Here is a 12,913-nt window from a genome sequence, read left to right as displayed (position 1 = left end):
GAACTTCTCCTTTGGTCAGAAGATGTCCCATGGCATGCTGGAGGAGGCAGAGTTGTTTCCACGCAGAAGGACCGCAACCAAGCCTTGCTATCTGCAAGAGTCACGGTTGAGGATTTTGGGTGCTGCTAGGGCCCAGGAAGGACCAGGAGGTCGCCCCTTGGAGGAGGAGACAGAGGGGGCGCTCAGCAACACAGAGAGCCCACGCAGAAGCAGGCAGCACCCGCAGAAGCACCTGAACAGGCACTTAGAAGATCTGAGGACAGCGGTTGACTCAGAGACACAAAAGAGGGTCCCACGACGTCGGGGTCCAACTCAGTGAGTTGGGCAATGCAGGACGGAGTGCTGGGGACCTGGGCTAGGCTGTGCACAAAGGAAGTCTTGCAAAAGTGCACAGAAGCCCAAGCAGCTGCAGTTTCTCACAGTACACAGGATTACTGTCTGGCGTGGGGAGGCAAGGACTTACCTCCACCAAATTTGGACAGAAGGGCCACTGGACTGTCGAAGACACTTGGACTCAGCTCCTCTGTTCCAGGGACCACGCTCGTCAGGATGAGAGGGGACCCAGAGGACCGGTGATGCAGAAGTTTGGTGCCTGCATTCGCAGGGGGAAGATTCCGTAGACCCACGGGAGATTTCTTCTTGGCTTCGAGTGCAGGGGGAAGGCAGACAGCCCTCAGAGCATGCCCCACCAGGAAACAGTTGAGAAAGCCGGCAGGATGAGGTGCTACAATGTTGCTGGTAGTCTTCTTGCTACTTTGTTGCAGTTATGCAGGCGTCCTGGAGCAGTCAGCGGTCGATCCTTGGCAGAAGTTGAAGAGGGAAGTGCAGAGGAACTCTGGTGAGGTCTTGTATTCGTTATCTGGTGAGATACCCACAGGAGAGACCCTAAATAGCCCACCGAGGAGGATTGGCTACTGAGAAAGGTAAGCACCTATCAAGAGGGGTCTCTGACGTCACCTGCTGGCACTGGCCATTCAGAGCTGTCCATTGTGCACTCACACCTCTGCATCCAAGATGGCAGAGGTCTCGGACACCCTGGAGGAGCTCTGGGCACCTCCCCTGGGAGGTGCTGGTCAGGGGAGTGGTTACTCCCCTTTCCTTTGTCCAATTTTACGCCAGAGCAGGGCTGGGGGGGATCCCTGAACCGGTGTAGACTGGCTTATGTAGAGAGGGCACCATTTGTGCCCTTCAAAGCATTTCCAGAGGCCAGGCTACTCCTCCCAGGCTCTTCACACCTATTGAAATCCTTTGTTCTGCCTTCCTGGGACCAGTCTGCCCAGGCCCTAGGGGGGAAGAAACCTGTCTGAGGGGTTAGCAGCAGCAGTAGCTGCAGTGGAGACCCCGGAAAGTTAGTTTGGCAGTACCCAGGCTCTATGCTGGAGACCCGGGGATGCATGGAATTGTCCCCCCAATACCAGAGTGGTATTGGGGTGACAATTCCATGATCATAGACATGTTACATGGCCATGTTCGGTGTAACCATTTTGACGCTACATATAGGGATTGACCTATTTGTAGTGCACATGTGTAATGGTGTCCCCGTACTCACAAAGTGTGTGGAATTTGCCCTGAACAATGTGGGGGCACCTTGGCTAGTGCCAGGGTGCCCACACACTAAGTAACTTTGCACCTAACCATCTCCAAGTGAGGGTTAGACATATAGGTGACTTATAAGTTACTTAAGTGCAGTGTAAAATGGCTGTGAAATAACGTGGACGGTATTTCACTCAGGCTGCAGTGGCAGTCCTGTGTAACAATTGTCTGAGCTCCCTATGGGTGGCAAAAGAAAGGCTGCAGCCCATAGTGATACCCTGGGTACCTAGGTACCATATACACGGGAATTATAAGGGTGTTCCAGTGTGCCAATGAGAATAGCCTGCAGTGACAATTTTAAAAGCAGAGAGAGCATAAACACTGAGGTTCTGGTTAGCAGAGCCTCATTGATACAGTTAGGCACCAAACAGGGAACACATACAGGGCATACTTTATGAGAACTGGGGTCCTGACACATAGGCAAAAACAAACATACCTACAGTAAAAAATGGGGGTAACATGCCAGGCAAGATGGTACTTTCCTATACAACCCCCTCCAAACGAGGGACAATAAGGCTAACCTTGCCCAGATGAGTCTTCATTGTCTAAGTGGAAATATCTGGAGAGTCCATCTGCATTGGAGTGGGTACTCCCAGGTCTATGTTCCACTGTATAATCCATTCCCTGTAGGGATATGGACCACCTCAACAATTTAGGGTTTTCACCTTTCATTTGTTTTAGCCAAAGTAGAGGTTTGTGGTCTGTCTGAACAATGAAGTGAGTACCAAACAGGTATGGTCTCAACTTTTTCAGTGCCCAGGCCACAGCAAAGGCCTCCCTCTCTGGCAGACCAACACTTTTCTCTAGGGGGTCAACCTCCTGCTAATAAAAGCAACAGGTTGATCCTGGCCCTCAGTATTCAGCTGTGATAGCACTGCCCCAACCCCTAATTCAGAAGCATCAGTCTGGACTATGAATTTCTTGGAGTAGCAAGGGCTTTTTAGGACAGGTGCAGAGCGCATGGCCTGTTTGAGCTCATCAAAAGCTTTTTGACAGCTAGCTGTCTACAATACCTTTTTAGGCATCTTTTTGCTAGTTAGATCATTAAGAGGAGCTGCTATAGAGCCATAATTCTTGATAAATCTCCCATAGTACCCTGTAAGGCCTAAAAAGGCTCTCACCTGGGTTTGAGTTGTAGGGGGAGTCCATTCCATAATGGTCTGGATCTTCCCCTGCAGTGGTGCAATCTGTTCCCCACCTACCAGGTGGCCCAGATAAACCACTTTCCCCTGCCCTATCTGGCACTTTGAGGCCTTGATAGTGAGGCCTGCCTTTTGCAAGGCCTCCAAAACTTTCCATAGGTGGACCAGGTGATCATCCCAGGTTGAGCTAAAGACAGCTATATCATCTATATATGCTGCAATAAAAGCTTCCAACCCTTGCAGGACTGTGTTCACCAACCTTTGAAAAGTGGCAGGTGCATTTTTCAGACCAAAGGGCATTACTGTAAACTGATCGTGCCCTCCAATGGTTGAAAATGCAGTATTTGATTTAGCATTTTCTGGTAACCTAATCTGCCAATACCCTGCCGTTAGATCAAAAGTGCTTGGATACTTGGCAGAAGCCAGTGTATCTATGAGCTCACCTGCCCTGGGTATAGGGTGAGCATATGTCTTGGTTACTTGGTTGAGCCCTCTATAGTCAACACAAAACCTCATCTCTCTTTTTCCATCTTTACTGTGAGGTTTAGGGACAAGCACCACTGGGCTAGCCCATGGGCTTTCTGAAGGCTCAATCACTCCTAAGTCTAGCATTTTCTAAACCTCTTGTTTAATGCAGTCCCTGACATGGCCAGGCTGCCTATAAATCTTACTTTTGACAGGTAAACTGTCTCCAGTATCAATTGTATGCTCACACCAAGTAGTGGTACCTGGTATCAGTTAGAAGAGTTCAGAAATCTGACTTAAAAGATTTATACAGTTATCTTTCTGCTCTGCAGTAAGGCAATCTGCAAGTACTACTCCCTCCACTAAGCCATCAGCTTCAGTGGTGGAGAAGAGGTCAGGGAGAGGGTCACTCTCTGCTTCCTGTCCCTCATCAGTTTCCATGAGCAGGATGAGATCAGCCCTGTCATAGTAGGGTTTCAGGCGGTTGACATGGAGCACCCTAAGGGGACTCCTGGCAGTGCCAAGGTCTACCAAATAGGTAACCTCACCCTTTTTCTCAACAGTTAGATGGGGTCCACTCCATTTGTCCTGGAGTGCTCTTGGGGCCACAGGCTCCAATACCCACATCTTCTGTCGTGGGTGGTACTGAGTCAGGACAGCCTTCTGGTCATGCCATTGCTTTTGCAGCTCCTGGCTGGCCTGAAGGTTTTTACTGGCCTTTTTCATATACTCAGCCATTCTTGATCTTAGGCCAAGTACATAGTCCACAATGTCCTGTTTAGGAGCTTTTAAAGGTTGTTCCCAACCCTCCTTAACAAGAGCAAGGGGACCTCTCACAGGGTGCCCAAAGAGGAGTTCAAAGGGGCTGAAGCCCACTCATTTTTGGGGTACCTCCCTGTAAGCAAAAAGGAGGCAAGGTAACAGGACACCCCATCTCCTTCTGAGTTTTTCAGGGAGTCCCATTATCATACCTTTGAGAGTTTAATTAAACCTCTCAACCAGACCATTTGTTTGTGGATGATAAGGGGTAGTGAACTTGTAAGTTACACCACATTCCTTCCACATTGATTTGAGGTATGCAGGCATGAAGTTACTACCTCTGTCTGACACCACTTCCTTAGGGAAACCCACTCTGGAAAAGATTCCCAGGAGGGCCTTTGCCACTGCAAGAGCTGTAGTAGTCCTTAGGGGATGGCTTCAGGGTACCTAGTTGCATGGTCCACTACCACCAGGATAAACCTATTGCCTGAAGCTGTTGGAGGGTCAAGGGGGCCAACTATGTCAATCCCTACCCTTTCAAAGGGCACCCCAACCAGTGGAAGTGGAATTAAGGGGGCATTTGGGGTGCCACCAGTCTTGCCACTGGCTTGGCAGGTCACATAAGAGCGACAAAACTCTTTGGTGTCCTCTGACATATGAGGTCAGTGAAACAGGGGAACAAGTCTGTCCCAAGTCTTACTTTGGCCCAAATGCCCAGCCAAAGGAATGTCATGTGCCAAGGTAAGAAGAAACTCTCTGTATTGCAAGGGAATGACCAATCTCCGGGCAGCTCCAGGTTTAGGGTCCCTTGACTCAGTATACAAGAGGTTGTCTTCCCAATACACCTTATGGCTATCAATGACATCCCCATTCTGCTGCTTGACAGCTTGCTGTCTTACACCCTCTAGTGTGGGACAGGTCTGCTGTGCCACACTCAGCTCTTCCCTAGCAGGCCCCCCTGCACCCTAAAGCTCAGCAGTGTCTGCTGCCAGCTCATCTGGTGTAGGTTCTGCACAGGGAGAGGGTTCCTCTTCCTCACAAGGGGAATCTTCTGGAGAGGGAGGGATAGTGAGCAAGGATTTACCCTTCCTACTCCTAGCTTTTGGGAGCACTTGGTCCATTGTTCCAGGATCCAAGTTTCCCTGTCCTTTTTGCCTTTTGGCCTGAGCCCTTGTCAAAGCAAAAATATTCCCAGGAATGCCTAGCATTGCTGCATGAGCCTCCAACTCCACTTCAGCCCAAGCTGATGTCTCCAAATCATTGCCTAGTAAGCAATCTACAGGTAATTCAGTAGCTACCACAAATTTCTTTGGACCAGTAAACCCCCCCAGTTGAGATTCACAACAGCCATGGGGTGGCTAAGTGTGTTATTATGAGCATCAGTCACTTGGTACTGCTAACCAAGTAGGTGTTGATCAGGGTGAACCAGTTTCTCTATCACCATAGTTAAACTGGCTCCTGTGTCCCTGTAGGCCTCAACCTCAACACCGTTGATTAGGGGTAGTTGCTTGTACTTACCCATATTATGGGGGCAAGCAAACAAGGAAACAAAGTCAATGCCACCACCAGAGACTAAAACAGCCTCTGTGATATGCCTAACAAGACCAACCCCAACTACACTGCCAATAGTGAGCTCAGCTACACCCTTGGATTGGCTATTTGTAGTAGACTTCCCACCACCACTGCTATTACTAGGGGCACTAGAGGTTGCAGTTAGGGTTGTGGTGGTGGGAGGTTTGGTGTTTTTCTTTGGACAAGTGGAATCACTTGCCCAATGGCCTTTTACTTTACATAAATAACACCAAGGCTTTTTATGATTGTTAAAAGAGGATTTAGACCTACCACCCCCCAGAGGATTTTTGTGGGCCTGATGAAGACTCAGAATGTTTTTTATCTTTGTCTCCACCCTTGTCAGAAGACTTATCATCCTTCTTCTTGCCATCCTTGTCACCCCCTGTATGAACTTTTCTGTTCACTCTTGTTCTGACTTATTTGTCTGCCTTCTTTCCCAATTCTTGGGGAGAGGTCAGATCTGAATCTACCAAGTACTGGTGCAACAAATCAGACACACAATTGTTAAGAATATGCTCGATCAGGATCAGATTATACAGGCTTTCATAGTCAGTCACCTTACTGCCATGCAACCAACCCTCCAAGGCCTTCAATGAACAGTCTACAAAGTCTGCCCAGTCTTGAGAGGACTCTTTTCTGGTGTCTCTGAACGTAATCCTGTATTGTTCAGTGGCTAAGCCAAATCCATCCAAGAGTGCATCCTTCAAAACATTGTAATTATTAGCATCACTTTCTCTGACAGTAAGGAGCCTATCCCTATCCTTACCAGTGAAAGATAGCTGCAAGATTGCAGCCCACTACCTTTGAGGGACCAACTGTACCATACAGGCCCTCTCAAATGCAGCAAACCACTTGTTAATGTCATCCCCCTCCTTGTAAGGGGGGACTATCTTATGCAGGTTTCTGGAATCTTGCTCTCTAACAGGATTGCTTTAAAAAACACTGCTGCTGCCACCATGAGGAACTAACCCCAATCTCTGCCTTTCCCTCTCTACGTCCATAGATTCCCTGTCTAAGGCCAGCTGCTGCTGTTTAAGCTTCAGCCTGGCCTCTTCCAACCTCAGCTTTCTGAGTTCCCTTTCCATTAAGTTATCCTCAGGGCGGGAGGCTTGGGAATGGTGAGATACAGAGGAAATTTGGGAATTGGCAGAGAGAGACCTGTCCCTAACTGGCTGGACCCCAGTAACCTGGCCTTAAGAGTGAAAGGTGCCCTACTAATGTGTGACCCACTCCCACTACCAGTGTTACTAGGTGGCCTGCTAGGTGGCAGGTCTTTGTAAGAACCCTCCCCAATCTCTTCAGGGAACTCCTCTGAGTCTGACTGGGTACCTTCCCCTCCTACCTCATGTTCCTGGGATGGGCCAGACTGGTTCTGGACATTTTCTATGAGAAGGTTGAAGAGAAAGTCTTTGGTAGGATTCTTACCAATGCTTAAACCTCTTTCTATGCAGAGACCCCTCAAACTTTTAAAGTTTAAACTCTCATCAGTTGCTTGAACAATTTTGGGAGTGAGCTCTACTGCAGACATGATAGAAAAGGTTTAGGACAGAGAGAGAAAAAGTTTTAGAACTTTTGAAAGTACAGAGAAAAAAGTTTTTCAAACTTTTTGAAAACTTTAAAAAGTTTTCAGAACTTTTTAGAAACTTTGTAGAAAGGTTTAGAGCAGAACAGTAAACTGTTTTGGTTCAATGTGTATATATTGAAATATTTGGTATATGTTTGTCTCATGAACAGCACCAATGACAAAGTGGTAAGACAGTTACAAGTACTTATCCCACCGCTGCATCACCAATGTAGGAGGCTGGCCTGGCTTACAGTGGGTATCTTGCGGTACTTACACCTTGTGCCAGGTCCAGTTATCCCTTATTAGTAGATTAGAGGTGTTCTAGCGGCTTAGGCTGTTAGAGGTAGCTATAGCAGAGCAGCTTAGGCTGAACTAGTACATACTGTAAGAAAACACAATACAATACAGAGTTACTAAAAATAAAGGTACTTTATTTTAGTGACAATATGCCAAAGTATCTCAGAGGATATACTCCCTTAGGAGGTACGTAATATACCCAAAATATATAGACACAAACCAAAATCAGGTAAGTAACAGTTAGAAAAGTAGAGCAAACAATGTAGAACACAATAGAATGCAATAGGGAGAAATAGGCCTAGGGGCAACACAAACCATATACTCCAAAAGTGGAATGCGAACCACGAATGGACCCCAGGCCTAGTGTAGTGTGTAGAGGGTCGCTGGGAGTGTAAGAAAACACTAAGGGTGTCCAAGATACCCCACCTCAAGACCCTGAAAAGTAGGAGTAAAGTTACCCTACTACCCCAGAAAGACAGTGAAGTCGAGATAGGGGATTCTGCAAGGACAACAACCGACTTCAAAACACTGAAGACGGATTCCTGGACCTGTAAAGGAAGGGGACCAAGTCCAAGAGTCACGCTAGTGTCCAGGGGGGGCAGGAGCCCATTATCCCCTGAATGAAGGTGCAAAAGGGCTCCCTCCGGGTGGAAGAAGCCGAAGATTCTGCAACAACGGAAGGTGCCAGGAACTTCTCCTTTGGTCAGAAGATGTCCTACGGCGTGCTGGAGGATGCATAATTGTTTCCACGCAGAAGGACCTCAACCAAGCCTTGCTAGCTGCAGGAGTTGCGGTTGAAGATTTTGGGTGCTGCTAGGGCCCAGGAAGAACCAGGAGGTCGCCCCTTGGAGGAGGAGACAGAAGGAGCCCACGCAGAAGCAGGCAGCACCCGCAGAAGCACCTGAACATACTTTATGAGCACTGGAGTCCTGACTAGCAGGGTCCCAGTGACACATAGGCAAAAACAAACATACATACAGTAAAAAATGATGGTAACATGCCAGGCAAGATGGTACTTTCCTACACTGCATGACCAGGATACTCCATGCAATTCAAAAGGTTCATCGACCTATATGCGTCCCCTTGTAAGTTTACTTACTAAGGACCAGGCGCGCTAGCACCCACGAACCAACAAAGCTGATGGGCTTCCCGTGGGCATGGCTAATAGCCCACAGAGAGATTACACCAGGGACAGAGCGCTTTGCGCTCGGCCCTAAAAACACTATTAGCAGGGTAAGCGGACAACAAATCTTTGTTAATTTCAAAACAGTATGCTTTATTTAGTGGATCATAGATATGCTTAAAAAAAAAAAAGACACTGCTGAGGTTCAAACTCAATATTTCCTGTTTACTAGGCAGGCACTTGAACCAACTAAGCCACAGCGCCAAGCACACTCCTGCCCTTTCACTATTCTCACTGTCATGGTGTAAAAGGTACACAGTATTTAGTATTGAAAGTCTTGATATTTTTTACCTGCTAACAAAAAAGAAGACGGAGAAGAAAACCTGATATAGGAATGGAAAAAAGTACAAAATAGGTCATAAAAAATGAAAATCATTCTACGTCCCTATTTGTTCTTATTTTGTAATGTTGACACATGTGAACTACATACAGGGGTGGACAAAGTGCTCAAAACATACATTAAACAAAACAATACTAAAGTGTAATGATGATTAAGGTTACCAATGTAAACAATATAATTAAACTAATTCTTACATAACCCATATGCTCCTTCCTACACCTCTCGTGACCTCTGGCCACCCCACCTAAAACTTGGCACTCTCGGAGAGAAAGTGCCTATTGTCGAGCAGTCCGGATTCAAACAGCGCTTCAAAATTGCACTGTGAGAGCCCCATGAAAGCATGGTGGAGGCGTGTGTCACAGTAAGAGGATGGGTCCTGTTAGCCATCAATGGCCGCTGTATATAAAGTGTTCCTGGTACAAACATCAGCCACTAGAGCTCAGTTACTTACCAGAATGAACAGCAGCCCTATATGGTTTTACTTTAAACTGTTAAGTTGTATACATGAATGCTCTAATATAATGAGCTACAGAGATAACGAGCTCACGGCCACCTTGAAGCGTGACGGAGACACACAAAAGGAAACAGAAGTTTGCTCCCAGTGAAACATACTGGCAAAAGTGCAATTATCATGTTACCGGCAAAAGTGCAACTATCCATGTACCCGGCAAAAGTAAAATTATCCATGTAGCAGGGTCGATGTCATGCAAAGCGCACGACTACTTCCCAGCCAGATCTTGCTGCCTGCGAAATAAAGAGAAAAAGTAGTCCAGATGCCATACGGAAAACAAGGCGCCTCATATGTTTTCAGTGGTATACCAGTGCACTTGAGGAGGGCTAAACACCGGGAAAGGCATGGCGTGTGCATGCCTTCCACTAATCAAATCAAGCGAATTGTGAAACACAAATCCACGAACCAACCAAACTTATGGGCTTGACATGGGTGTGGTTACAAGCCCATAGAGAGATTATACCAGGGACAGAGCACTTTGTGCTCAACCCTAAAAAAGGTACTGAGACTGATTTTCCTTGCAAAAGCAGTTAATTGGGGTGCGATGTGGGGTGTAGCTAGTCAGATCTTCTCTGATTTTATTTTTGACTTGTGTTGGACCAAACATTTACTTGATGTGTTTCCTGTGGTAATTTTATATGTTTTCTTAACAATCATAGACCTTGCGTTATGAGTTGGGAGGATAGAGTGGGCATTTCTCATGGGCTCGACATTTCCTAAAAGTACACATCCATAGCAGGATTCAAAAGGCCAATTAAAGCGGCATTACAATCGTCTTAGTGAATTATTCTGTTTTGGCTTCTCACTCCAAGGCTGCTATAGTTGCTGTTTTCAGTGGCAGACTTCATGTATCGGAGGAGCAGGAAGTCGGAAGGCGAGAGGGCGGCTCCTCAGGCGTCTTCCGGCGTTCTCTGGTTCCGGTTCCGGGTCAGTCAGCGCGGAGCGGAGCATGGAGCACGGAGCGGAGCACACGGCTCGCCACCCGCAAAACCGCACCAGTGAGCTCCTAGTGCTCCTAGCCGCCTAGCCTCCTAGTACGGGCAGCGGAACCGAGTCCGTAGCTCATCTGACACCCGAGCCGCCGCCGGTGCCCGCAGCACCCAGACAGCGCGGAGTGCACAGAGGACAGCGTCCCCCCCCTGCGGACCCCCACGGAAGCGGCCCGATCACATTTTTTTTTTGTACACATTTTTTGGTGGCAAGAAAGGAGGGGCCCTTCAAGGACGGCACACCGGGCACCAGGCTTCGGGACATCAGCTACCGGCCCTCTGCTCCATGTGCTGTCAGTGACGTGACCCCCAGCAAGATGCAAGTGAGCAGGTGAGCAACAGAGGGCAAAGGGGCAAAGGGGCTAAGGGGGGGCAAGGAGGGCAACAGGGCGGGGGGAAGCTGGTCCAGGGTCTGGTTCCACCGCCAGGGCGTGCAGCACCCCTCACCCCGACCCACCCTGGTAGACCCACCAGGCAGTTCGTGGCCTCACCACCCCCTTGCCCTGCTCCCCCCGCCCCTGCACCTTGCCCAGGGTTGCCAGGAGCGGAAGGGACCAACACGGCCCAACAAGGACTGGCACCGTAGGGGTGCTGAAGGAGATACTGAACACCAGGAGGGACACTGTGGCACTCCAAGGGGCCCCTGACACTAGCATGGACAATGAACTGCCCACCACCTCCGCCGGCGCTAGTGGACAGGAGGCACCGCCACAGGACCACCACACCAGCACCCCCCCCTGCAGACGGAGAACCACCCCGCAAGCGGTCCCTGAGAACCAGGAACAAGACAGAGCACGATGCCAAGAAACCCGCCAAGAAATAAGACCACCCTGATTGTCATCCTACTGTCCCACTTTGTAACCCTGTCCATATTGGAACTGCCCCAGCTCCACTTCCTATGCCCATATGGGCAATGCACCTGTGAGACTAATAGACTGGACTCTGCCATGGACATTCCTCCACCACCACCCCTCACCATTTTACAACCCCCCTCCAATATTTAGCACTGCAATAAACACCCTTGAAGCACAAAACAATCTGGAGTCAGTCTGTGATTTTGAAAATGTGTATTAGCAATGACAGTGACAAAAAGCGTTTTCAAATGTAATGTCGACATACCTATGTCACACATCTCAAGTCCATGAGGAATCTAAGCAGATGACACACGTTGGAAACCACACCTGTGAAACCGTAATGGAAATGTACAACTCAGTTACCATATACTGGTTGAAATTGACAGATAGGATAGAGGATAGAAGTGTGAAAGTACTTGTAGTAGGCAGGAATGTATTCTCACCTGTGGGTCACTGGAAATATTGCTGGATAACTGAGTCCCTCTGCTTCCTCCTCATCGCTGTCCACAGGCTCCACGGCTGCCACAACACCGTCATCTGGACCATCCTCCTGCAGAGAAGGCACCTGTCGTCGGAAAGCCAAATTGTGAAGCATACAGCAGGCCACGATGATCTGGCACACCTTCCTTGGTGAGTAGAATAGGGAACCACCTGTCATATGGAGGCGCCTGAAGGTGTGTTCAATCACCCTCCTAGTCCGCCCAAGCACCTCATTGTAGCGTTCCTCTGCCCTGGTCCTGGGATTCCTCACTGGGGTCAGTAGCCATGACAGGTTGGGGTAACCAGAGTCCCCTAATAGCCACACCCGGTGCCTCTGGAGTTGACCCATTACATAAGGGATGCTGATATTCCACAGGATGTAGGCGTCATGCACTGAGCCAGGGAACATAGCATTTACCTGGGAGATGTACTGGTCTGCCAAACATACCATCTGTACATTCATCGAATGATAACTCTTCCGGTTCCTGTACACCTGTTCACTCCTGTGGGGGGTAACCAGAGCTACATGGGTCCCATCAATGGCACCTATGATGTTGGGGATATGTCCAAGGGCATAGAAGACACCTTTAACTGTAGGCAAATCCTCCACCTGAGGGAAAACGATGTAGCTCTGCATGTGTTTCAGCAGGGCAGACAACACTCTGGACAACACGTTGGAAAACATAGGCTGGGACATCCCTGATGCCATGGCCACAGTTGTTTGAAATGACCCACTTGCATGGAAATGGAGCACTGATAGCACCTGCACTTGAGGGGGGATTCCTGTGGGATGGCGGATTGCTGACATCAGGTCAGGCTCCAACTGGGTACACAGTTCCTGGATTGTGGCACGGTCAAACCTGTAGGTGATGATCAAATGTCGCTCCTCCATTGTCAACAGGTCCACCAGCGGTCGGTACAACGGAGGATTCCACCATCTCCTCACATGTCCCAGCGGACGGTGCCTAGGAAGGACAACAGCAACCACACAGTCAAACAACTCAGAGGTATGTACCCACAGTCTACACAGAACACGAATCATAATCCAAAAAGTTGCCTGTATGTGTGTTGAGTCTAGGCCTAGGTATGTGTGACGCACTTAAAAATGAAGCCATGTGGGCCCCTGAAATGGCGGCTGCCTGACCTCTAAAGTGGGACAATGGG

This window comes from Pleurodeles waltl, chromosome 3_1, assembly GCF_031143425.1.
Source record: "Pleurodeles waltl isolate 20211129_DDA chromosome 3_1, aPleWal1.hap1.20221129, whole genome shotgun sequence".
Lineage (NCBI taxonomy): Eukaryota > Metazoa > Chordata > Amphibia > Caudata > Salamandridae > Pleurodeles > Pleurodeles waltl.
The sequence above is the reverse complement of the archived record's forward strand: the minus strand, read 5'-3'. Positions refer to the sequence as shown.